This window comes from Chaetura pelagica, unplaced genomic scaffold (genome assembly GCF_000747805.2).
Source record: "Chaetura pelagica isolate M959 unplaced genomic scaffold, ChaPel_1.0 scaffold11, whole genome shotgun sequence".
Lineage (NCBI taxonomy): Eukaryota > Metazoa > Chordata > Aves > Apodiformes > Apodidae > Chaetura > Chaetura pelagica.
Genome location: NW_009952694.1, coordinates 4,450,550 through 4,451,215, shown reverse-complemented (window position 1 = coordinate 4,451,215; position 666 = coordinate 4,450,550).

Sequence of the window (666 nt, the reverse complement as noted above, 5' to 3'; positions counted from 1 at the left end):
CGGCCGCCAGGCTGGGGCACCGCCTGCCCCTGAGCCAAGAGGAGCCGCCCCGGCGGGACAGGCCCCGGCCCCACTTCTTCTCCAGCCGTGCTGAGGGAGGTGGGTTTAGGGAGGATGGAGGCATCCGTAGTTTCAGCAACACATCTCCAGGGCACCGGCTCCTGAGGAGAGATGCACAAAGAAGTTGTATAGGGAAACAGCAGTGTCCCTGGCTTTCTTGCTCATGCCGTGTTCTGAGATAAATACGTAGTCAGCAGAGAAATAAGGGTGCACAGAAGAAACCTAAGGATTAAAGCTGAGCAGTGTTCCTTGAAAGTGTAGAGCTGGGAGTATTGTATGTTGGAGAAACATCTGGCTTCACACCATCAGAGGTGGTGAAGTAGTTGCTTAGATTCTCCAGACATCCCTGCACATGAGCATTGTTTCTGAGCCACATGGTTCTTCAGGAAATGAGAGCACACTTCACCCTTCACCACACATAGACAAGTTACCACACACCTCATCTCTGCCAGCCCTACCCCAGCCAAAGACATGAAACTAAGAGAAAGCCTCAGGCATCCCTTGATTCACTCAACCTGACCACCACAGTATGTACCTTGATGGTGGTAAACACCTAGAGCCTGCTAATGGGGCCCAGTCAATCAGTGGGACACCAAGCTGGGGCTG